The sequence below is a fragment of the Lutra lutra genome, chromosome 5 (assembly GCF_902655055.1).
Source record: "Lutra lutra chromosome 5, mLutLut1.2, whole genome shotgun sequence".
NCBI lineage: Eukaryota > Metazoa > Chordata > Mammalia > Carnivora > Mustelidae > Lutra > Lutra lutra.
The window spans coordinates 165,390,906-165,416,108 of record NC_062282.1 but is presented as its reverse complement, the minus strand read 5'-3'; the positions used below and the strand labels follow the sequence as shown (position 1 = coordinate 165,416,108).

The following is a 25,203-nucleotide window of genomic DNA, read 5'->3' as shown; positions in this document are numbered from 1 at the left end:
TCTGACGGGTCACAACGTTGCTTGGTGGGCAGGGAGATGTTAGAATGTGGTGGTGGCTCTAGGGACATGCAAGATTCACCTACCCTGAGGGTTGGACACAGTTCCCCAGAGCCAGGTTTCCTTCTTGGGACAGGAGGTGTTCTGTTGTATGGCTCAAGGACCTCATGTTGGACTATATGTTGGTTTTTCAGAACAGGGCTGTGTGGACAGAGGCCAGAAACATAAGCTATGGTTCGGATGAAGTCCTAGGGGCATGTCAGTTTCAATCTTTGGACTCAGGGCCATTGTCCTGCTTGTATTCCCGGATGTAGGTGCTGAGGGTTTGTCAGACTGTGCATTTTTTCCACATCGGCCTATGATATTGGGGTGGGCTCAGGGGCCCTGCAGGTTTCTCATAATCTGGAGTGTTTGGGCAACTGAGATGGGCAGAGTTTCCCTGGGAGAGGACACCCAGTGAATCGGTGTGGTTCTGGAGGGCCCATCCTGGAGGGCATGTGGGTCAGGGCTCTGGGACCAAAATCTTCAGGCACAAAGTAGGGTAAGGGTTAGGGGCGATGTGATGGCAAGCCTGATATGGATACCCTGAGGGCAGTTCCTTGGGATTTGAAATTCAGGCATCTGGGAGGCAGTAGCTCAGGCTTTTCTGTCTGAATTGTTTGTCTAGGATGGCCACAGAATGGAAGGGTTGCCTCATGGGTCCAGGGGAGATTCTTCCTATCTGAGGATTCTGTCTGGGTCCCAAGAGTTTGGTGCCTTTCTGGGGGAAGGGAAGAGTGCTGTTTTCCGTCTCAGGGGTCCCACACAAACAAGGATTCCAGAGACAGGTTCTGGGTGTGGGCACCTGGATAAATCCACCAAAGGTTAGGATTTGGGCCAAGGCCCATGACAGGCCCGCTCTGTGGGCTCCTGATCCAGCACCCATAAGGGCCTTTTTGGAAGGGCTCTTGGGCTGAGGGTCACTAAGCCTGTTTGTGCCCAGCTGCCCCTCCTGAGTTGACATGGTCTCGGGCCATGCAATTACTACAACTCTGAGGGTTGGACAACCATCTAAACATCCAGTTTTCCCCCCATGGGGAAGAGGGAGTACTCTTTTGTGCATCTCCTTCTCCTAAGGGCAGGCATTTGAGCTAAGTTCTGAGGACAGATACCTGAATACACAGGTTGGTTCGAGATGATGGCCTCGGGCCAAGACAGGTCCCACCTGCAGGATATGGGGCCCACTATCTGGGTGGCTGGCAGGAGGTCGAGGCTCGGACTGTGTCAGACAGAGCATTAGTTCACAGGGCGGCCTATGATATTGGGGTGCCATTGAGGGCGTTCAGGTGGATCCTCATGTGAGGTTTCTTGGCAGACCCATCGGGCACTTCTTCTTCTGGTGGGCAGGGAGAAGGCTGCATTGTGGCTCCAGAATTCCCAATATGGAGGGCTTGCAGGTGAGGGGTGTGAGGACGTAATTCTAAAAACACAAGCTGTGGTTAAGTTCAGTGCTGAGCGCATGGCAGTTCCAATAGGCAGTGCCTGTTTTGAGAACTCCAGCACCTGAGTAAGGGCGAGTGTCAGATTTTGGCTCCCATTGGAGTTTGTATCCATGATGGCCAATGAATGGTGGGGTGGCCTGAAGAAGGTATGCAGGCTTTCCCAATCTGGTGCTTGTGAGCTGCTCCAAACAACAAGGTGTCCTTCTGCAGGACAGGGGAAGTCTAGTTCGAGGGCTCCCAGGTCCCCCATATGGAAATATTCGACAGCAGAGCTCTCTGAATGGATGCCTGGAAAGCCCACCTCACATTACTATTATAGTTGAGGAACAGGACAGGCTTGCTCCGCTGGCTCTGGTTCAAAGTTCCAAGTGATCTCAGTTGAAAGAGGTTCTCAGTCTGACGGGTCATGATGCTTCTTGGTGTCCAGGGACATCTTAGAATGTGGCGGTGGCTCTGGGTACACTCAGAATTCTCCTACGCTGAGGGATGGACCCAGTTCCTAAGAGCCAGGTTTCCTTCTCCGGACAGGAGGGGTTCTGTTGTATGGCTCAGGGAACACATGTTGGACCATAGGTTGGTTTTCCAGAACAGGCCTCTGGGGACAGGGGCCTGAAAACATAAGCTAGGGTTCCGATGAGGCCCTAGAGTCATGTCAGGTTCATTCTTCGGACTTAGGGCCATTGACCTGCATGTCTTCCTGGAGGTAGGTGCTGAGTGTGTGTCAGACTGTGAATTTTTTCCAGATCGGCCTATGAAATTGGCCTGGTCTCATGGGCCTTGCAGGTTTCTCCTCATCTGGAGGGTTTGGGCAACTGAGTTGGTCAGAGTTTCCTCGAGAGAGCAGACCGAGTGACAGGGCGTGGTTCTGGAGGTCACATCCTGGAGGGCATGTGGGTCAGGGCTCTGGGACCGAATTTTTCAGGCACAAACTAGGGTAATGTTTAAGGGCGATGTGATGGCAGGCCCGATATGGAGACCCTGAGGGCAGCTCTTTGGGATTTGAAATTCGGGCGGCTGGGAGGCAGTAGCTCAGGCTTTTCTGTCTGAACTGTTTGTCTAGGATGGCCACAGAATGGACGGGTTGCCTCATGGGTCCATGGGAGATTCTTCCTATCTAAGGATTCTGTCCGGGTCCCAAGAGTTTGGTGCCTATCTGGCGGAAGGGAAGAGTGCAGTTTTCTGTCTCAGGGGTCCCACACAAACAAGGGTTCCAGAGACAGGTTCTGGATCTGGGTGCCTGGATAACCCCAACAAGGGTTAGGATTTGGGCCAAAGCCCATGACAGGCCCGCTCTGGTGGCTTCTGGTCCAGCTCCCCAGGGGGCTTGTTTGGAAGGGCTCTTGGGCTGAGGGTCACAAAGCCTGTTTGTGTCCAGCTGCCCCTCCTGAGTTGGCATGGTCTCGGGCCATGCAGCTACTCCAACTCTGAGGGTTGGACAGCCATCTCAACATCCAGTTTTCCAGTTTTTCCAGTTTTCCTACTCTTCTGTGTTTCAGGTTCCCCAATGGGCAGGCATATGAGCTGAGTTCTGGGGAGAGATACCTGAATAACCAGGTTTGTTCAAGATGACGGCCTCAGGCCAAGGCAGGTCCCACCTGCAGGATATGGGGCCCGTTCTCTGGGTGACTGACAGGATGTCAAGCTCGGGTTGTGTCAGACAGAGCATTAGTTCACAGGGCAGCCTATGATATTTGGGTGCCATTGAGGGCGTTCAGGTGGATCCTCATGTGAGGTTTCTTGGCAGACCCATCGGGCACTTCTTCTTCTGGTGGGCAGGCAGAAGGCTGCATTGTGGCACCAGAATTCCCAATATGGAGGGCTTGCAGGCAAGGAGTGTGAGGACATAATTCTAAAAACACAAGCTACGGTTAAGTTCAGTGCCGAATGCATGGCAGTTCCAATAGGCAGCAGCTGTTTTGAGAACTCCAGCACCTGAATAAGGGCGAGTGTCAGATTTTGGCTCCCGTTGGAGTTTGTATCCATGATGGCCAACGAATGGTTAGGTGGCCTGAAAAAGGTATGCAGGCTTTCCCAATCTGGTGCTTGTGAGCTGCTCCAAACAACAAGGTGTCCTTCTGCAAGACAGGGGAAGTCCAGTTCGAGGGCTCCTGGGTCCCCCATATGGAAAGATTCAACAGCAGAGCTCTCTGAATGGATGCCTGGAAAGCCCACCTCGCATTGCCACTGTAGCCAAGGAACAGGGCAGGCTTGAGCTGCTGGCTCTGGTTCAAAGTTCCAAGAGATCTCAGTTGATGGAGGTTCTCAGTCTGACAGGTCACAATGCTTCTTGGTGTCCAGGGAGACCTTAGAATGTGGCAGTGCCTGTGGGGCCATGCAGGATTCTCCTAGCCTGAGGGTTGGACACAGTTCCTGAGATCCAGGTTTCCTCTTAGCAACAGGATGTGTACTGTTGTATGTCTCAGAGACCACATGTTGGACCATATGTTGATTTTCTAGAACAGGCCTTTGGGGACAGAGGCCTGAAAACCTAAGCAAGGTTCCGATGAGTTCCTAGGGGCATGTAAGTTTCAATCTTCGGACTCAGGGCCATTGACCTTCATGTCTCCTGGAGGTGGGTGCTGAGGGTGTGTCAGACTGCATTTTTTCCAGGTTGGCCTATGAAATTGGGCTGGTCTCAGGGCCTTGCAGTTTTCTCCTAATCAGGAGGGTTTGGGCAATTGAGATGGGCAGAGTATCCCTGAAAGATCAGGCCCAGTGATGGGGTGTGGTTCTGCAGGCCCCATCCTGGAGGGCATGTGGGTCAGGGCTTTGGGAACAAAGTCTTCAAACACAAACTCAGGAAAGGTTTATGGGTGAGGTGATGGCAGGCCCGATCTGCAGACCCTGAGGGCGCTCCTCGGGATTTGAAATTTGAGTGGCTGGGAGGTAGTAGCACAAGTTTTTCTGTTGGGATGGTGTGTGTAGGATGGCCACGGAATGGAGGGATGGCCTCATGGGTCCTTTGGAGATTCTTCCTATCTGGGGATTCTCCCTGGCTCCCAAGAGTTTGGTGTCATTCTGTGGGAAGGGAAGAGTGCTGTTTTCTGGCTCAGGAGTCCCGCCCAAACAGGGATTTTGAGACAGGTTCTGGGCCCGGGTGCCTTGATAACCCCAGCAAGGGTTATGATTTGTGCCTAGGGCCATGATAGGCCCACTCTGTGGGCTCCGTCCAGCTCCTGAGGGGGCTTGTTTGATAGGGGTCTCAGGATGAGGGTCACAAAGCTTGTTTGTGCTCACCTGCCCCTCCTGAGTGGGCGTGGTCTCATGGGCCATGCAGCTGGCTCCCATTCTGAGGATTGGACAACCATCTCAACATCCAGTTTTCCTGCCATGGGGCAGGGGGAGTACTATTTTGTGTTTCAGTTTCGCCCATGGGCAGGCATTTGAGCTAAGTTCTGGTTACAAATACCTGAATACCCAGGTTGTTTCGAGATGATGGCCTCGGGCCAAGGCAGATCCCACCTGCAGGGTATGGGTCTCGCTATCTGGGTGGCTGATAGGAGGTCCGGGCTCTGGCTCTGTCAGACAAAGCATTAGTGCACAGGGTGCCCTCTGATATTGGGGTGCCATCGAGGGCCATGCAGTTTGATCCTCATGTGGGGTCTGGACAGAACCATAGGGCACTTCTTCTTCCTGGCGAATAAGCAGAAGGCTGCGTGTGACTCCAGAATTCCCAATTAAGAGGGTTTGGGTCCAGGAGGGTGAGGACAGAATTGAAAACACAAGCTGCCATTCAATTTAGTGTGGAGCACAAGGCAGTTCCAATGTGCTCTGGCTGATTCGAGATCTGCAGCACCTGAGTAAGGGCGAGTGTCTGATGTCTGCTCATGCTGAAGTTTGTGTCCATGATGGCAGACTAATGGTGAGGTCGCCTCAAGATGCTATGGAGGCTTTCCCTTACTGGGTCTTGTGAGATGCTCCAAATAGCAAGCTGTCCTTCTGTGGGATAGGGGAAGTCTGGTTAGAGGGCTCGAGGTTTCCCCATATGGAAAGATTGAATAGCTTATCTCTCCACATGGATGGCTGGGAAGCCCACCTCACATTACCTTTGCAGCTGAGAAACAGAGCAGTTTCTAGCTGCTGCCTCTTGGGCATAGTTCCAAGGGGGCTAAGTTGACAGGGGTTCTCAGGCTGACCATCACAATGCTGGTTGGTGTCCGAGACCTTAGAATGTGCGCTGGCAGTGGCTCAGAGGCCATGCAGTATTCTCCTACACTGAGGGTTGGACCCAGCTCCCAAAAGCAAGGTTTCCTTCTTGGAACAGGAGGGGTTCTGTTGTGTGGCTCCAGGAACACATGTTGGACCATTTATTGGTATTCCAAATCAGGCCTCTGGGGCTAGATTCCTGAAAACCTAAGCTAGGTTTCCAATGAGGTCCTAGGGGCATGTCACATTCAATCTTATGACTCAGGGCCATTGACCTGGGTGTCTGCCTGGAGGTAGATGCTTAGGGTGTGTCTGACTGCGCATTTTTGTCCAGAGTGGCCTACGAAATTGGGGTGGGCTCAGGGGACTTGCAGGTTTCTCCTCATTTGGAGGGTTTGGGCAACTGTTTTGGGCAGAGTTTCCTTCAGGTAGGTAGGTCCAGTGCTGCAGTGTAACTCTGAAGATCCCATCCTGGAAGGCATGTGGGTCAGGGCTTTGGGGACAGAAATCTGCAGACACCAATTCGGGTTAGGGTTAGAGGGGAGGTGATGGCAGGTCCGTTCTATAGACCCTGAGGGCAGCTCCTCAGGATTTGAAATTGGGGCTGCTTGGAGACGGTAGCGCAGGCTTTTCTGTCTGGATTATGTGTCTAGAATGGCCATGGAATGGAGGGATGCCTCATGGGGCCATAGGAGATTCTTCCTATCTGGGGATTCTGCCCATTTCCGAAGAGTTTGGCTTCTTTCTGGGGGAAGGGAAGAGTGCTGTTTTCTGTCTCAGGGGTCCCGTTCAAAGAGGGATTCCGGAGACGGGTTCTGGGGCCGAGCGCCTGGAGAACCCCACCGAGGGTTAGGAATTGGGGCTAGGGGCATGGCAGGCCTGTTCTGCCAATTCTTGCTCCAGCTAACTATGGAGGGGGCTTGTTTGAAAGTGGGCTAGGATGAGGGTCACAATGCCTGTTTGTGCCCAGTTTGGCCCTCCTGAGTGGGTGTGGTCTCATGGGAAATGCAAATGGCTCCCACTCTGAGGTTTGGACACCCATCCCAACAGCCATATTTGCTGCCCTTGGGAAGGACGAGTACTCTTTTGTGCTTCAGGTTCCCCCATAGGCAGGGATTTGAGCTCAGTTCTGGGGACAGATGCCCGAATACCCAGTTTGGGTGCAGATAACGGCCTCGGGCCACTGCAGGTCCCAATTGCAGGATATGAGACCCGTTATCTGAGTGGCTGACAGGAAGTTGGGGCTCAGGTTGTGTCAGAGAGACCATTAGTGCACAGGGCGGCCTAAGATATTAGGGTTCCATCAAGGGCCGTGCAGGTGGATCCTCATGTGGGGTTTCTGGGCTGACCCATAGGGCACTTCTTCTTTCTGGTGGGCAGGCAGAAGGCTGTGTGTGGCTCCAGAATTCCCAATATGGAGGGCTTGTTGTCCAGGAATGTGAGGATGGAAGTCTGAAAACACAAGCTGTGGTTAAGTTCAGTGCTGAGCACACAGCTGTTCCAATTTGCAGCGACAGATTCGATATCTCCAGGACTTGAGTGAAGGCGAAGGGCAGATGTCCGCTCACGCTGGAGTTTGTGTCCATGATGACCACTGAATGGATTTGTGGCCTCTTGAGGCTGTGGAGGTTTACCCACGCTGGGGATTTTGAGCTGGTGCAAATAGCAAGGTTTCCTTCTGCAGGACAGAGGGAGTCCACTTAGATGGCTCCAGGGTCTCCTATATTCAAGGATTGGATAGCAGAACTCTCCACATGGAATGCCCACCTTGTGTTACCATTGAAGCTGAGGTACATGACTGTTTAGATCTCCTGGCTCTGGGGCGAAGTGCTAAGGGGACTGAGTTTAGAGGGAGACTCATTCTGACGCATTACAATGCTGGTTTGTGTCCAGAGAGACCTGAGATAGTGGCCTTGGCTCAGGGACTTTGCAGGATTCTCGTACCCAGAGGGTTTTACACAGCTCCAAATAGCAAGCTTCCCATGTGGAGATGAGAGGTGGTCTGTTTTGTGTCTGAAGTATTCCCCAAATTCTTGTATTCAAAAACATGCCTCTGAGGAGTGATACTGGAAACCAAAGCTAGGGTTCTGATTAGTGACTTGGGGCAAGTCTGGATCAATATTCTGTCTCTGGGGACAGAGTATCATACATTGGCTCACGCTGGAGTTTGAGACTATCAAGGGCCCTGAATGAAGGTGTGGCCTCATGAGGCCATGGAAGTTTTCCCACTGTTTGGGTTGTAAGCCACTCCAAACCGCAAGGTTTCCTTCTGTAGTACAGGCGAGTCTTGTAGGACAGCTCAAGGCTGCCCAATACAGAAAGATTCGAGAGCAAGTCTCTAAGGATGGGTGCCTGGAAAACCCACCTCGAATTCCAATTAGCTCCTAGGCACAAGGTAGATTCGATCTGCTGGCTCTTGTGCGAGCTTCCCTGGGGCCTGATTTGAAATGGACTCTCATGCCGATAAGCCATAATGTGGGTTTGTGTCCATGGAGACCTTTAGTGGTGCTCATGGGCCCATCAGGACTCTCCTACCCAGAGGGTTTGACACAGCTCCACATAGTAAGGTTCCCATCTGGAGATGAGAGGTTTTCTGTTTGGTGCCTCAGGAAACCCCCATATGCTGGTATTCAAAACCAGGCCTCTGAGGAGAAATGCCTGCAAACCTATGCTAGGATTCAGCTTAGGGCCTGGGGCCTGTCCTGTTCAATCTTCTGTCTCTGGGGACATCTGCCTGCATGTCTGAGGGGAGGTGGTTGCTCAAGTTGTGTCAGAAAGTGCCTTTTGGTCCAGGGAACACTAAACAATTGGGATGTCCTCAGGGCCTTGTAGGTTTCTCCTAAACTGTAAGGTTGTGGCCAATGTAATGGGCACAATTTCCTTCAAGAGGGCAGGCATCACCCTGCAGTGTGGCTCCAGAGGCCCCAGCCTGGAGGGTGTGTAGGCCAGGGCTGCGGGGACAGAATTCTGAAAACAGAAACTCATGGAAGGTTTTGGGCAGAGGGTATGGCAAGTCCCTTCTACAGACCATGAGGGGAGCTCCTCGGGATATGACATAAGGGCTAGTGTGAGGTGCAGCTCAGGCTTTGGTCTCTGGATTTGGTATCAAGGATGGCCATGGAATGGAGGGGTGGCCTCATGAGCCATGGATGATTCTCCCTATCTGGGGATTTGGCTGGGCTCCCGTTAGTTTGGTGTCATTCTGTGGGAAGGAATGAGTCCTGTTTTCTGCCTCAGGGATCCCTCCAAATGTGGGATTCCAGAGCAGAACCACAGGTACGGGCGACCGTAAACCCCAACTTTGGTTAGGATTGGGGCCTAGTGGCATGGCAAGCCCAATATGCGTGTACTTGGTCCACTACTAAGAGGCCTCATTGGAAGTCGCAGCTCATCCTGAAGGTCACAAGGAGTGTTTGTGCCCAAGGCGGCCCTCACATATGTGTGTGGCCTAATGGGCCACTGCAGTTTTCTCCTACTCAGAGGGTTTGATTTTGACACCCATCCCAAGAGCAAGGTTTCTTGCCATGGGGGAGGAGGAGATCTGTTTTGTCCATCAGGTTCCCCCATGTGCAGGGATTTGAGATAAGGTCTAAGGACAGATGCCTGAAAACCCAGGTTGGGAAGATATAACAGCCGAGGGCCACGGCGGGTTCGTTCTGCTGCATATGAGGCCAGCTGTCTGGGTGTCTGATGGGTCTGGGCTCAGGGTATGTCAGCCAAAGCATTAGTGCACAAGGTGGCCAAGGAAATTGGGGTGCGGTCGAGGGCCCTGCAGATTGATCCTCATATGGGGTTTCTAGGCAGTTCCATAGAGCACATTTGTTCTTCTGGTGCACAGACAGAGTGCTACATTGTAGCTCCAGAATTCCCAATCTGGAGGGCTTGTGGGCCACGAGTGTGAGGACAGAGGTCTGAAAATACAAACTAGGGTAAGGTTTTGGGCTGAGGACACGACAGGCCCACTCTGAAGAGGCTACCTCGAGATCTTCAGCATCTGAAGTAGGGGCGAGTATCAGACGTTGGCTCAGGCTGGAGTTTGTGACCATTATGGCCCCTGAATGGAGGAGTGGCCTCATGAGTCCATGGAGTTTTTCTCACTCTGGGGGTTGTAAGCTGCTCCAAACAGCAATGTTTCCTTCTGTAGGCGATTCCTGTTGGATGGCTCAAGGCTGCCCCATACAGAAAGATTCCAGAGCACGGCTCTAAGGATGGATGTCTGGAAACCCCACCTCCCATTCCCATTGGCTCCTAGGGACAAGGCATATTAGACCTGCTGGCTCTGGGGTGAGATCCCCAGTTGGTTGATTTGAAATAGACACCCATGCTAATAGGTCATAATGCAGGTTTGTGTCCATGGAGTCCTTGGAATGTGGCGGTGACTCAGGGGCCATGCAGGATTCTCCTACTCTGCAAGTTTGACACCCATCCCAACAGCAAGGTTTCCTGCCATGGGGAAGGAGGAGTACTCTTTTGTGTATCACGTTCCCCCATAGGCAGGTTTTGAGATAAGGTCTGGGGACAGATGCCTGAATATCCAGGTCGGGTAGAGGTGACATCCTCGGTTCATGGCAGGTCCCATCTACTGGATATGCGGCCAGCTATTTGGGTGGCTGACAGAAGTAAGGGCTCAGGCTTTGTCAGACTGAGGATTAGTGCACAGGGAAGCCTAAGAAATTGGTGTGCGGTCGAGGTCCTTGCAGGTTTATCCTCATGTGGGGTTTCTGGGCAGCCCCATATGGCACCACTTCTTTCTGATGAGCACATGGAATCCTGTTTTGTGGTTCTATAATTCCCAATCTGGAGGCCTTCTGGGCCAGGAGTGTGATGACAGAAGTCTGAAAACACAAGCTAGGGTTAGGTTCAGGGCTGAGGGCATGGCAGTTCCAATTTGCAGCAGCTGATTGGATATCTCCAGCATCTGGGTAAGGGCAAGTGCCAGTCATTCGCTCATGCTAGGCTTTGTGTCCATGATGGCCCACTAATGGAGGGGTGGCCTCATGATGCCATGGAGGTTTTCCCACGCTAGGGCTTGTGAGCTGCTCCAAACAGCAAGGTTTCCTTCTGTGGGATAGGCCGAGTCATGTTTGATGGTTCCAGGGTCCCCCATATAGAAAGATTGGAGAGCAGAGCTCTCCTCATGAATGCCTGGAAAGCCCACCTGACGTTATGATTGCAGCCTAGGAACATGACAGGTTCAATCTGGTGGCTCTGGCGTGAAGTACCAAGGGGGCTGATTTGACATGGAGTCTCATGCTGATGGGTCACAATGCTGGTTTGTGTCCAGGGTGACCTTGGAGTGTGGGTGGTGACTCAGGGGCCATGTAGGCTTCTCCTACACTGAAGGTTTGACACAGTTGCTGAGAGCAAGGTTTCCTTCTGAGGAGAGCAGGTATTCTCTTTTGTGGCTCAGGGAGCACATATTGGACCATATGTTCGTATTTGAGAACAGGCCTCTGGGGACAGATGAGGGTCTGACTAAGCCTAATCCTGTCTAAACCTAAGCTACGGTTCTGATTAGGTCCTAGGGGCATGTCAGTGTAAATCTGTAGGCCCAATTACATGGGTGTATGCCTGGAGGTGGGTGCTCAGGTTGTGTCACAGTGTGTATTTTTGTCCAGAGCGGCCTAGGAAATTGGGGTGAACTCAGGGGCCTTGCAGGTTTCTCCTAATCTGGAGGGTTTGGGCAACTGTGACAGGCAGACTTTCCTTTGGGAGGGCAGGCACAGTCCTGCGGTGTGGCTGCAGGTCCATGGTAGAGGTCATGTGGGCCAGGGCTTTGGGAACAAAGTTCAGATACAAACTCGGGTACATTTAGGGGCGAAGTGATGGCAGGCCGATCTGTAGACCCTGAGGGGAGGTGCTCGGATCTGAAATAAGGCGAGTGGGAGGTGATTGCTAAGGCTTTTGTCTCTGGATTGTGTGTCTAAGATGGTCTCGGAATGTAGGTGTGGCCTCATGGGGCCATGGAAGATTCTTCCTCTCCTGGGATTATGCCTGGCTCCCAAGATTTTGGTGTCATTCTGTGGGAAAAGAAGAGTCCTGTTTTCCCTCTCAGTGTTCCCCCCAAAACAGGGATTCCAGAGATGGGCTCTGGATCCAGGTGCTTGGAAAACACCCTGGAGGGATAGGATTTACACCTAGGTGTATTGCAGGCCCAGTATCGGGCTCCTGGTCCAGCTCCTGAGGGGACTTGTTTGGAAAAGTCCTCAGGCTGAGGGTCACAATGCCGTTTGTGCCCAGGTCGGCCCACATGAGTGGGCGTGGTCTCATGGGCTATGCAGCTGGCTCCCACTCTGAGGGTTGGACACCCATCCCAACAGCCAGGTTTCCTTCCATGGGCAAAGGGTAGTACTCTTTTGTGCTTCAGGTTCTCTGACAGGCAGGGATTTGAGCTAAGGTCTGGGGACAGATGCCTGAATACGCAGGTTGGGTTAAGATGAAGGCCTCCGCCAAGGCAGTTCCCACCTGCAGGATATGGGGCCTTGCCATTTGGGTGGCTGACAGAAGGTCGTGTTTCAGTCTGTGTCAGACAGAGCATTAGTGCACAGGGCGGCCTATGATATTGGAGTACCACTGAGGGCCATGCAGGTTGATCCTCATGTGGGTTTCTGGGCAGACCCATAGGGCAATACTTCTTTCTGGTGGGCAGGCAGAAGGCTGTGTGTGGCTCCAGAATTCCCAGTATGGAGGGCTTGTGGGCCAGGAGTGTGAGGACTGAAGTTGAAAACAGAAGCTAGGGTTAGGGTTCAGCGCTGAGGCCATAGCAGTTCCAATGTGAAGTGATGGGTCCATTATCAAAGGAACAAGACTGAGACAAAGTTGAAGTTAGCAAAGCCTTATTCGTGCCAAGCATTAGAAGTTAGACTGAACAGCATCGGTAGATCCTGTGACAATGGGAAAGTTACGCAAAGCTTTATTCTATGCCAAGCATACTTCTAGTCAGACGTGACCGGCTGGGGCCACCCCCCAAGAGAGCGACCCCATCCCGATCTCACAGGCTGGTTTTATAAAGCATTACCAGACCTCAAGGTAGGTGGCTTCTATTGTTAGGCTTTTACCCCCGGAATTGATACCCAGAACCAATACCAGGAACTACTGGGGCATTTATTCTGTGAATGAAGTCGTGGATGTAAACAACAATACGGTACCTAGGCAATATGCTTAAGCAGGCCCTAATACTTAAACAGGTTTTAACATTAAATCGCCCTAACATGCATCTGATTCGAGATCTCCAGCATCTGGGTAAGGGCAGTGCCAGCCATTCCTCATGCTAGAGTTTGTGTCCAGGATGGCCGATTAATGGAGGGGTGGCCTCAAGAGGCCATGGTCCTGTGTGTTGCTCCAAACGGCAATGTTTCCTTCTGTGGGACAGGGGGAGTCCTTTTTGATGGCTCCAGGGTCCCCATGTGGAAAGATTTGATAGCACAGTTCTCTGCATCATGCCTGGCAAGCCCTCCTCACATTATTACTGCAGCCGAGGAACATGGCAGTTCGATCTGGTGGCTCTGGGTGAAGTTCCAAGGGGCTGAGTTACATGAAGTCTCATGCTGATGGGTCACAATGGTGGTTTGTGTCCTGGAGACCTTAGAATGTGGAGGTGGCTCAGGGGCCATGCAGATTCTCCTACCCGAGGGTTTGACACAGCCCCATGAGCAAGGTTTCCTTCTGGGGAAAGGAGGTGTGCTGTTTTGTGGTTCAGGGACCACATGTTAGACCATATGTTGGTTTTGAGAACAGGCCTCTGGGGACAGATGCTGCAAACCTAAGCTAGGTTTCCGATGAGGTCCTGGGGTATATCAGTTCGATCTCTGACTCTGGGCCATTTACCTGCGTGTCTGCCTGGGTAGGTGCTCATGTTGAGTCAGAGTGCACATTTTTGTCCAGAGTGGCCTATGAAATTGGCGTTGGCTCGGGGCCTTGCAGGTTTCTCCTAATCCTTAGGTTTGGACAATGGAGATGGGCAGAGTTTCCTTCAGGAGGGCAGGCACAGTCCTGTGGTGTGACTCTGGAGTCCCATCCTGGAGGGAATGTGGGCCAGTACTTTGGGGACAGAAGTCTGCAAACACAAATTTGGTTTAGGGTTAGGGCCGAGTGATGGCAGGCCCGATCTGCAGCCCCTGAGGGGAGCTCCATAGGATCAGAAATTAGGCCGAGTGGGAGGTAGCTCAGGATTTTGTCTTTGGACTGTGTGTATAATGGCTGGGTAATGTGTGGTGGCCTCGTGGGGCCATGGATGATTCTCCTCTTTGGATTATGCCTGTCTCCCAATAGATTGGTGTCATTCTGGGAGAAGGGAAGAGTCCTGTTTTCTGTCTCAGGGGTCCCCCCAAAACAGGGATTCCAGAGACAGCCTCTGGGCCCGGAGCTGGGAAAACCCCACTGAGGGTTAGGTTTTGGTCCTTGAGGTTTGGCACCATGGCCCAGTATTTGGGCTCCTGGTCCAGCTACTGAGTGGGCTTGTTTGAAAAGGGCTCAGGCTGAGGGTTACAATGTGTGTTTGTGCCAGCGTGGCCCTCATGAGGGTCATGGCCTCATGGGCCATGCAGGGGTCCCACTCAGAGGGTTGGACACCAATCCCAACAGAAAGTTTCCTGCCATTGGGAAGGAGGAGGAGTACTCTTTTGTGCATGTGTTTCCCCATAGGCAGGGATTTGAACTAAGGTCTGGGGACAGATGCCTGAATACTAAGGTTGGTAGACATGACGGCCTTGGGCCATGGCAGGTCCCATCTTCTGGATATGTGCCAACTATCTGGGTGGCTGACAGACGTCGGGGCTCAGGCTGTGGTAGATAGAACATTAGTGCACAGGGCGACCTATGAATTTCAGTGCCGTTGAGGGCAGTGAGGTTGATCCTCATTTGAGGTTTCTGTGCAGTCCATATGCCAATTTTGCCTTCTGAAAGCAGCAGAGTGCTGTGTTGGGGCTCCAGAATTCCCAGTGTGGAGGCTTATGCCCCAGGACTCTGGGGGTGGAAGACTGGAAACACAAGCTAGGATTAGGTTAGGGCCTAGGGCATGGCAGTCCCGATCTGTAGAAGCTGAGGCGAGATCACAAGCATCTGAAATAAGGGGGTGTCAGACATTTGCTCAGGCTGGAGTTTGTGTCCATGAGGGCTGCATGATGTAGGGGTGGCCTCATTAGGACATGGAATTTTTCCCAATCTGGAGTTAGGCGCAGGTTTAAACAGCAGTTTCCTTCTCCAGGACAGTGGGAGTGCTGTTTGATGGAAAGATTCGTGAACAGAGTCTACGTACGGATGCCTGAAAACCCCACTAGGGTTCCCATTGGTGCCGAGGGACATGGCAGGTCCTACCTGCTGGCTCTGGGAAGCGACCCAGGGGTCTGTTTTGGAAAGGTCTCATGCTGAGGTCACAATGCGGGTTTGTGTCCAGCACCTTCGAATGTGGTGGTGGCCTCAGGGCCCATGCAGGATTCTACTACCCTGAGGGTTTGACACAGCTCCAAATAGCAAGGTTCTGATGAGGCCAGGAGGTGTTGGGTTCTTTGGCTCAGGGATCCCCCAATTGTGGTATTTGTATCCAGACTCTGGGGACAGATACCTGAAAACCTAAACTAGGGTACAGATGAGAACCTAGGAGCATATCAGGTTCAATCTTCTCTCTGGGGCCATCTACCTCAGTGTCTGATGGGAAGGAGTTGCTCATGGTGTGTCAGTGCATTTTTGTCCAGGGTGTCCTACGAATTAGGGTGGCTCAGGGACCTTGCATGTTTCTCCTATTCTTGAGGTTTCTTGAAGCTTTAAAGCATCCAGCTTCCTTCTGGAAGGCACGCACAGTTCTGTGTGTGGCTATGAAATACCCAGGCGGAGGGTTGTGGGTAGGACTCTGGGAACAGAAGTCTGAAAATGGCAACTAGGGTTAGGATTAGGGCCGAGCGTATGGCAGGCCCGATGTGCAGACACTGAGGCGAGCCACAGATCTGAAATTAGGGCAGTGTGAAGTGTAAGCTCAGGCTTTTGCCTCTGGTTTTGTGTCTAGGATGGCCACGGAATGTAGGGGTGGCCTCATGGGTCCATGGAAGATTCTACCTCTTTGGGATTTATCCTAACTCAAAAAGCATGGTGTCATTGTGGGGGAAAGAGGAATCTGTTTTCTGATTCAGGGTGCCATAAGGAGGGATTCGAGAGCAGGACTCTGTGTGTGGGTGCCTGCAACCCAACCTTGGGTTAGGATTTGGGCCTAGGGTCACAGCAGGCCTCATATGCTGGCTCTAAGTCAACTAACAGAGGGGGCTTAGTTGAAAACGTGGCTCAGGCTGGGGGTCACAATGTGGTTTGTTCCCAGAGCGACCCTCAACAGTGGGTGGGGCCTCAGGAGCCAGGAAGTGTTCCCATACTCTGAGGGTTTTAACCCATCCCAATAGCAAGGTTTCTTGCTGCAGAGGCAACAGGACTTCTGTTTTGTGGATCAGGGTCCCCCGTATGTAGGATTTGATACCAGGCCTCGGGGGATAGATGCCTATAAACCCATATTGGGTAGAGATGATGCCTAGGCCATGGCAGGTCCTAGCTCCTGGATATGTGCCAGCTTTCTGGGTGTCTGACGGGTCTGGGCTCAGCTGTGCAACAGCACATTAGAGCACAGGGCGGTCTATGAAATTGAGGTGCCCTCGAGGGCCATGCAGGTTGATCCTCATTTGCGGATTTTATGCAGTCAATAGGCCACTTCTGCCTTCTGAAAGGCAGGCAGAGTGCTGTGTTGGGGCTCCAGAATTCCCAATCTGGAGGGCATGCAGCAGGACTCTGGGGCATTGCAGGCCCATCCTGGGGAGGCTGAGGTGAAGTCACTGGCATCTAATATAAGGCCGAGTGTCAGTCATATGCTAGGCTGAGTTTTTGTCCATGCGGGCTGCTAATGTACCGGTGGCCTCATGAGGCCATGGAATTTTCCCAGTCTCGGGGTTGGAGATCTCCAAACAGCAAGATTCCTTCCTCACAGGGGGAGTGCTGTTTGATGGCTCAATGCTCCCCCATATGGAAAGATTCAAGAGCAGGTCTACATATGGATGCCTGAAAAACCCACCTAGGGTTCCCTTGGAGATGAGAGACATGGTAGGTCATATCTGCTGGCTCTGGGGTGCTACCCAGGGGGCTGAGTTGAAAAGGTGTCTCATGTTGAGGGTCACAATGCAGTTTGTGTTCAGGGCGACCTTCGAATGTGGCATTGGCCTCAGGGGCCATTCAGGATTCTACTACCCTGAGGTTGTGACACAGCTCCAAATAGCAAGATTTCCTTCTGGAGACAGGAGTGTTTGTTCTGTGTCTCAGGATGCCCCAACTGTTGGTATTCGAGAGAAGGCCTCTGGACACGTGCCTGACAACCTAAGAGAGGGTACAGATTAGAGCCTAGGGTCTGTCAGGTTCAATCTTCTCTCTCTCTGGGGCCATCCATCTGGGTGTGTGATGGGAGGTAGTTGCTCAGGATGTCAGATGTCATTTTTGTCCAGAGCATCCTATGAAATTGGGTGGCCTCAGGGCTTGCAGTTTCTCCTATTCTTGAGGTTTCTGAAGCTCTAAATGGCCCAGCTTCTTCTGGAGGGTAGGCAGAGTCCTGTGGCTATGGAATACTCAGGCTGGAGGGTTTGTGGGGCAGGACTCTGGGGACAGAAGTCTGAAAACACAAACTTGGTTTAGGATTAGGGTGAGGTATGGACCTGATCTGCACACCCTGAGGTGAGCCCCTCAGGATCTGAAATTAGGGTGAGCGTGAGTGGAAACTTAGGCTTTCCTCTGCTTTTTTGTCTAGCATGGCGAGTAATGTATGGTGCCCTATGGGGCCATGGAGATTCTCCCTCTTTGAGGGTTTTGCACAGCTACAAATAGCATTGTGTCATTGTGGGGGAAGGAGGAATCCTGTTTTCTGACTCAGGCGTCCCATTAGAGGGCTTTGAGAGCAGGGTGTATGGGTGTCTGGAAACCAAACTTGGGTTAGGATTTGGGCCTAGGGTCACGAAGGCCTCAGATGTTGGCTCTAGTTCGAGCTACCAAAGGTGGCTTAGTTGAAAACATGGCTCAGGCTGAGGGTCACAATGCAGGTTTTGCCAAGGGTGGCCTCAACCATGGGGGCCCTGATGGGCCATGCAGGTTTCTTACTCTGAGGGTTTTACACACATCCCAATAGTAAGGTTTCCTACTGGGGAGAACTTCATTTCCTGGATCATGTTCCTCCCATGCAGGGAATTTAGACTAGGCCTCTGTGGACATGCCTATGAACCCAGGTTCTAGAGATGATGGCCTAGGGGCATGGCTATCTGATCTGGTGGATAGATGGCCAGCTACCTGGGTGGCTGACAGGGGTCGGGGCTCAGGCTGTGGCAGACAGATCATTAGTGCACAGGGTGGCTGATGAAATTGCAGGCCATTGAGGGCCATGAAGGTTGATCCTCATTTGGGTTTTTTGTGCCATCCATAGACCAATTTTGCCTTCTGAAATCAGGAGTGTGCTATGTTGGGCTCCAGAATTCCCAGTGTGGAGGGCTTGTGCACCAGGCCTCTGGAGACAGACTGAAAACACAAGCTAGGGTTAGGGTTGGGGCCTAGGGCACGGCAGGACCGATCTGCAGAGGCTGAGGTGAGATCACAGACATCTGAAATAAGGGCGAGTGTCAGGCAGCTGCTCAGGCTGGAGTTTGTGTCCATGAGGGCCACCTGATGTAAGGGTGCCTCATGAAGACATGGAGGTTTTCCCAATCTGGAAGTTGGGCACAGCTCCAAACAGCAAGGTCGCCTTCTTCGGGACAGGGGGAGTGCTGTTTGATGGCTCAAGGGTCCCCCGTGTGGAAAGATTCAAGAGCACAGTCTATGTATGGATCCCTGAAAATCCCACCTAGGTTTCCCATTGGTGCCTAGGGACATGGCAGGTCCTATCTGCTGGCTCTGGAGCGATCTATCCAAGGGACTCAGTTGAAAAGGAGTCTGATGCTGAGGGTACAATGCGGGTTTGTGTTCAGGGCGACCTTCGAATGTGGCGGTAGTCTCTGGCCTCATGCAGGATTCTACTCCCCTGAGGTTTTGATAGAGTTCCAAATAGCAATGTTTCCTTCTGGGAATTGGAGGTGTTGTGTTCTATGGCTCAGGGATTCCCAAATGTTGGTATTCAAGACCAGGCCTCTGGGAACAGGTGTCTGAAAACCTAAGCAAGGGTTCAGATTAGAGTTAGGGGCATATCAACTTCAATGTTCTGTCTCTGGGACATCTGCATGGGTGTCTGACAGGAGGTTATTGCTCAGGGTGTGTCAGACTGCGCATTTTTGTCCAGAGCATCCTCCAAAATTGGGGTGGCCTTAGGGACCTGCAGTTTTCTCCTAAACGTGAGGTTTCTTGAAGCTCTATAGGGCCCAGCTTCCCTCTGGAGTCCAGGCACAGTTCTGTGGTGTGGCTATGGTATACCCAGCCTGGAGGGTTTATGGGAAAGGAGTCTGGAGAAAGATATGAAAGCACCAACTGAGGTTAGGATTAGTGCTAAGGTATGGCAGACCCGATCTGCTGACCCTGCAGCGAGTTCTTATGGATGTTACATTAGGGCAAATATGAAGCGGAAGCTCAATTTTCCTCTAGTTTTGGTGTCTAGGATGGCTGTGAAATGTAGAGGTGGCTTCATGGGACCATGGAAGATCCTCCCTCTTTTGGGGTTTTGCACAACTCCAAATTGCATGGAGTCATTGTGGAAGAAAGAAGGAATCCTGGTATCTGTTTCAGCGGTCCCCATAAGGAGGGATTCGGGAGATGGGCTCTATGTATGTCTGTCTGGAAACCCAAAATTGGGTTAGGATTTGGGCCTAGGGTCACAAAGACCTAGGGGCATGGCAGGTCCAATCTGGTGGATAGGCGGTCAGCTACCTGGGTGGCTGATAGGAGGTTGTTACTCAGGCTGTGGCAAACAGAACACTAGTGCACAGGGTGGCCTATCATCATTTGAGGTTTTTGTGGAACCCCATAGGGCACTCTTTTCCTTCTGGTGGTCAAGCAGAGTGCTGCATTGTGGCTCCAGAATTCCCAATCTGGAGGGCTTGTGGTCCAGGATGTGAGGACCAAAGTCTGAAAACACCAGCTAGGGTTATTTTAGGGTAGATGGCTCAGCAGCCCCAATCTGCAGAGGCTGAGGTGAGATCTCCAGCATCTGAAGTGAGAGCCGGACGTTTGCTCAGGCTGGAGTTTGTGTCCATGATGGCCCCTTAATGCATGGGTGGCCTCATGAGGTCATGGAGGTTTTCCCAATCTGGTGTTGTTGTTGCTAACAGGTTTCCTCCTGCGGGACAGGTGGAGTCCTGTTTGATGGCTCAAGTGTCCCCTTATGGAAAGATTTGAAAGCAGGACTCTATTTTTGGATGCCTGGAAACCCCACCTTGAATTTCCATTTGCACCTAGGAACAAGACAGGTTGGATCTCCTGGCTCTGGGGTTAGACACCTCCCAGCTCCCAATAGTTTGGCGTCATTCTGGGGGATGTTAGTCTCCTTTTTTTCTGTCTCGGTGGTCCCCTAAGAAAAGGGATTCCAAAACAAGGCTCTGGGTATGGGCGCCTGGAAAACTCCACCTTGGGTTAGGATTTGGGCCTAGGAGAATGGCAAGCCCTATATGCGGGCACATGTTCTGGCTCCTGAGGGCCTTATTTGAAATGGAGGCTCAGCCTGAGGGTAACAATGTGTGTTTGTGCCAAGGCGGCCCTCAAGAGTGGGCGTGGCCTGATGGGTCATGCAGGTTTCCTCTCTCTGAGTGTTTTACACCCTTCCCAACAGGAAGGTTCCCTGCCATGGGGAAGGAGGAGTTCTGTTTTCTGCATTAGGTTCCTACCTATGCAGGCATCTGAGATAAGGTCTAGGGACAGATGCCTGAATACTAAGGTTGGGTAGAGATGATGGCCTATGGCCATGGCAAGTCTGTTCTGCTGGATATGTGGCCAGCTTTGTGGGTTGCTGATGGGAGGCCTTGGCTCAGTCTGTGTCAGACAGCAGTAGTACACAGGGTGGCCTATGGTATTGGCATGTCATTGAAGGCCGTGCAAATACCTCATTTGGGGTATTTGGGCAACCCCATAGGGCATTTTTTTGTTCTTCTGAGCAGGCATGCTGTGTTGTGGCTCCAAAATTAGTACACAGACTGTTATTTCTATTGGGAGGACTACTCGATTGTCTACTTCTAATTGTCATAGTTCTCCAGGTTTTAGCTTTTGAGTTGGGGTTATATAGGAGTCAAGGTTTAGGTCTTCATAATCTGTGTACTCGTAACTTCAGTATCATTGGTGACCATAGTTTTTTGCGGTCAAGGAAGGATTATTGATCTCCTCTATTGTCTAGAGGATTCATTGTGAAGGTAAAGCAATTAAAATTAAAATGATAGCAGGTAGGATAGTTCATACCATTTCAACTTCTTGAGCATCTATAGTGCTGATATGTGTTAGTTTAGTAGTTAGTATTAATGAACTGATGTAGAGAACAAGAGAGCTGATTAAGAATATGATTATTGATGTATGGTCATGGACATGTAAAAATTCTTCTATAATAGGGGAGGTTGCATCTTGAAGGCCTATTTGGAAAGGGTATGCCATAGAGATATATAGGACTTCCACCTATAATGTGACTTTGACAATGTCATGTAATTTTTACTAATATCACTTTATCAAGAAAGACATACTGGTTATGATATTGGCTTGAAACCAATTCTAGGGGATTTGATTCCTTCCTTTCTTGTTTTGGTAGTACATAGGTTGCCTCTTCGAATGTGTGATATGGAGGAGGGTATCCATGTAATCATTCAATGTTTGTTGAAGTAAGTTCTCCTATTATCATCTCTTGTTTGGATGTGAAGGCTTCTCGGATTATGAGGATTATAAATATTACTATCGTTAATGAGATAAATGAACCCATAGAAGACACCATATTTCATGTTGTATAAGCATCTGGATAATTGGAGTATCGTCGAGGTATGCCTGATAGGCCTAGGAAATGTTGAGAAAAGAATGTTATATTTACTTCCACGAATATAATTGTAAAGTAAATTTTTGCTCAAATATCACTTAGTGTGTAACCTGTGAATAGTGGGAATCAAAGGACAAACCCTCCTATGATTGCAAACACTGCCCCCATTGAAAGGACATAATGGAAGTGTGCGACCACGTAGTATGTGTCATGAAGAACAATATCTAATGACCAGTTTGATAATACAATACCTGTTAAACCACACACTGTGAATAGAAAAATAAACTCTAGTGCTCATAATATAGCTGGCGATCATTTAATATTCCCCCCGTGTAGAGTGGCCAGTCAGCTAAATACTTTTACTCCCATTGGACTTGCAATGATTATAGTAGCTGAGGTGAAGTATGCTCATGTGCCGACATCCAGTCCTATGATAAACATGTGGTGGGCTCATACAATAAATCCCAAGAAACCAATAGATATCAGTGCTCATGCTATTCCTATGTAGCCGAATGTTTCTTTTATTTTTTTTTTCTTTTCCTGAGTAATAGGTTACAACATGTGAGATAATTCCAAATCCTGGTAGAATTAGATTATATACTTTAGGATGTCCGAAAAATCAGAATAGGTGTTGATACAGAATAGGGTCTCCTCCTCCAGCTGGGTCAGAGAAGATAGTATTTAGATTTCGGTCTGTGAGTACTACGGTAATACCGGCTGCTAGAACTGGTAATCATAAGAGGAGAAGTACAGCCGTGATCAGGACAGATCATATGAATAGAGGAGTTTGATATTGTGATATTGCAGAGGGGTTTACGTTGATAATGATAGTAATAAAGTTAATGGTTCCTAGGATGGATGAGACACCTGCCAGGTGTAGGGAGAAGATTATTATGTCTATGGATGCTCCTGCATGTGTTAAATTTCCAGCTAGAGGAGGGTACACAGTTCATCCTGTTCCTGCACCTGCTTCTACCATGGAAGAAGCTAGAAGGAGAAGAAAAGAGGGGGACAGAAGTCAAAAGCTTATATTATTTATTTGTGGAAATGCTATGTAGGGTGTGCCAATTATTAAGGGTACTAATCAGTTTCTGAATCCTCCAATCATACTTGGCATTACTATAAAGAAAATAATTACAAATGCATAGGCAGTTACAATTACGTTATAGATTTGGTCATCTCCTAGTAGAGCACTTGGTTGGCCCAATTCAGCACAGATTAATAGGTTAAGAGCAGTGCCTACCATTCCAGCTTATGCACCAAATAAAAGGTAAAGGGTCTTTATGATTTGTGGAGAATAATCTTCGCTTTATGAGCATAGGTAAAATCGCCGATAAAGGCATTAGACTGTAAATTGAAGAATGGGGGTTTGAGTCCTCTTTTTGCCAAGCTCTGTGGTGAAATATCACGTTGAATTGCACATTCAAAGAAGTAGCTTTAGCCCTGCCGGGTCTTCTCCCACCTTTTTTTTTTTTTTTTCATCACAGCAGGAGAAGTAGATTGAAGCCAGTTGACTAGGGTATTTAGCTGTTAACTAAAGTTTTGTGGGATGATAGCCCACCAGTCTAGAAAGGGCTTAACTTAATTAAAGTGATTGATTTGTGTTCAATCAATCAAACAGTAGATGTGAGATACACTCTTGTAGTCCTTAGGGTGAGATTCAGGAGTTAAGTGAACGGCACTTACTTAGGGCTTTGAAGGTCCTTGGTCTTTTAACCTAAACTTTAGAACAGTGTTAGTATTATTGGGGTTAATGGGAGTAATATGGTCAAAGTTACAATTAGTAGGGATAAAAGAATTACATTTTTTTCTGTTTTCGAATTGCCATTTTATTTTTATGGTGTTTATTGAGGGGAATATAGTTAGTGCTGTTGTGTGTGATAACCGCATATAAAAGTATACGTTTAGTAGGGCTGTAATTACTATAAATGTTGATATAACAATTACACTGTTTTTTTATGAGTTCATGGATGATTATTCATTTACAGATGAATCCTGAGAGGGGAGGTAGGCCTCCTAGTGATAGTATGATTGTTAGGATTAGTGAGGTAATTAGTGGGAGTTTGTTTCATATATGAGATAGCAATAGTGTGGTTGTAGATGAATTGAGTGTGAACAGTATGAATATTCCAAGTGCTATTTTAATTTAGATTATGTTTTTTTTAAATTTTTTTTAAGATTTTATTTATTTGTCAGAGAGAGAGAGGGAGAGAGAGCGAGCACAGGCAGACAGAATGGCAGGCAGAGGCAGAGGGAGAAGCAGGCTCCCACTGAGCAAGGAGCCCGATGTGGGACTCGATCCCAGGACGCTGGGATCATGACCTGAGCCGAAGGCAGCTGCTTAACCAACTGAGCCACCCAGGCGTCCCTAGATTATGAATTTTAATATTATTAGGGTAGGGTTATATGTTGTTACAGCAATCATTCGTCCTATATGGGCGATTGATGAGTATGCTAGGATTTTTCGTAGTTGTGTTTGGTTAAGACCTCCTCAGCCTCCTGCTAGAATGGATATAATAGCTATGGCTACTAATAAGTTTGGATTTATAGATGGAGAGATTTGGTATAGAACGGATAAGTGGGCGATTTTTTGTCAGGTTAGTAGAATTATTCCGGATCATAGTGGGATTCCTTGGGTTACTTCAGGTACTCAGAAGTGGAAGGGTGATAGTCCCAATTTTATTGCCAGAGCTACTGTCATTATGTTTGATGAGATTGGGTTAGGAGTATTTAGTATTGTTCATTGTCCTGTCAGTAGTAGGTTAATAATAATTCCTAATATTAAGAGTATAGATGCAGTGGCTTGGGTAAGAAAATATTTTATTGATGCTTCTTTGGCTCATGGATTGAATTTTTTTATTAAAATAGGGATAATAGCTAGTATATTTATTTCAAATCCAATTCAGATTGTCAGTCACTGAGAGCTTATGAGTACTATAATGTTTCCTGAAATGACAGTTGATATCATGATAGTAAGGATGGGGAGTTTAATTAGTACAGGAAGGGGATAAACCAACATTTTTTAATATGGGCCCGATAGCTTATTTAGCTGACCTTACTGTAGAATTTGATGCAAGTTGGGTAGCACAAAGATTTTTGAGTTCTTAGGATGAAGTTCAATTCCTATAATTCTATAAATAAGAGGGCTTGGACCTCTATAATCAAAGTAACTCTTTTGTCAGATGTATTTCTTATTTTTGGGGAGGAATACTTGCTCTTATAATGGGTAAGGATACATGTCATATGCGTAGGGCTAGTGTCAGGGGGAGAAAGTTTTTTCATAATAAATGTATGAGTTGATCATAACGGAATCGTGAATAGGATGCTCTAACTCAAAAGAAGGAAGTTGTTATTAGAAGTTCTTATGGTAAAATTGATGGAGAATAGTTCCGGTAAGTATGGGGTGAGGAATGCACCAAAAAAACAGGATAGTTGTGAAGATATTCATTATAATATATTGGCATATTCAGCTAGCAAAAATAGGGTGGAAATAATAAGGTGGAATAAATAGGAAAAATGGTCCAGCTGCCTATTTGATGTTGAATCCGGAAACTAATTCTGATTCTCCTTCTGTTAAGTCAAATGGGGCGTGGTTGGTTTCTGCTAGGGTTGAGATAAATCGTATTATAGCTAGGGGTCATG

At 49.4% G+C, this 25,203-nt stretch overlaps 2 long non-coding RNA genes and 1 pseudogene across 2 annotated transcripts; 1 reads left to right on the top strand and 2 right to left on the bottom strand.

Annotated features, from left to right (window-relative positions):
* Positions 1-5,357: 5,357 nt before the first annotated feature.
* Positions 5,358-23,619, bottom strand: LOC125100416 (uncharacterized). The gene is made up of 3 exons (XR_007127544.1): positions 23,511-23,619; positions 8,291-8,295; positions 5,358-5,368 (listed from the first exon to the last, which is right to left on the bottom strand). It is a non-coding gene; the product is annotated as an uncharacterized LOC125100416 (long non-coding RNA).
* On the top strand, positions 17,055-23,672 carry LOC125100413 (uncharacterized). The gene is made up of 3 exons (XR_007127541.1): positions 17,055-17,086; positions 17,286-17,291; positions 23,525-23,672. It is a non-coding gene; the product is annotated as an uncharacterized LOC125100413 (long non-coding RNA).
* On the bottom strand, positions 22,101-22,895 carry LOC125100407 (cytochrome c oxidase subunit 1-like; annotated as a pseudogene).
* Positions 23,673-25,203: the final 1,531 nt, after the last annotated feature.